A 497-nucleotide genomic window follows, 5' to 3' on the forward strand; every position below is an offset into this window, starting at 1 on the left:
GTTCTGGGGCCTTCGGAGCATTTGGCGGAGCAGGGCGGGGCGATACTCGGAACCGGCCTGTCGCAAACACCCGCCTCCGCCCTGGCCGGTCCCAGGGCCTCCACACTGTGCACTGTCTGCATTGCCAACCTAGGACCTCTGAGGAACTAGGTAATTTCCCAGCCCGCCGCCAGCACACGTACCGGACACGCTCACACACACACACACACACACTCACTCTCACACACTCACTCTCACAGGGACACCAGTAGGAGTTGCTAATAGCTGCCCTTCTTCCCGAGGAGGGAACCTGGCAGGGCGAGGAGAGCGGCCCCTGGGACCGCCTGGGAGCTTCGTAACGGAAAGGGCCGCGTGTCACGTGGACTCTCGCTAACTTGCTTTCTGTGGAGTCACAGTGATTCTTGGTTTCAGAATTAAGTTCACCACCTGTTCGGCCGTGCTCCGTGCTAGGCGCTTCCACAGAAGGGCGCCCGCCGCCCCGGCGCAGCGGATGGGAG

The 497-nt window shown here is 62.2% G+C and overlaps 1 protein-coding gene across 1 annotated transcript in view; it reads left to right on the forward strand.

Annotated features, from left to right (window-relative positions):
• Nucleotides 1-30: 30 nt before the first annotated feature.
• ARID1B (AT rich interactive domain 1B (SWI1-like)) overlaps nt 31-497 on the forward strand; it is a 407,074-nt gene continuing 406,607 nt past the window's right edge. Inside the window, exon 1 of the mRNA XM_014545060.1 lies at nt 31-150. The gene's annotated coding sequence lies outside the window, so the exon portion shown is untranslated. The remainder of the gene's footprint in view (nt 151-497) is intronic.

Source organism: Myotis brandtii, unplaced genomic scaffold (assembly GCF_000412655.1).
Source record: "Myotis brandtii unplaced genomic scaffold, ASM41265v1 scaffold395, whole genome shotgun sequence".
Taxonomy (NCBI): domain Eukaryota; kingdom Metazoa; phylum Chordata; class Mammalia; order Chiroptera; family Vespertilionidae; genus Myotis; species Myotis brandtii.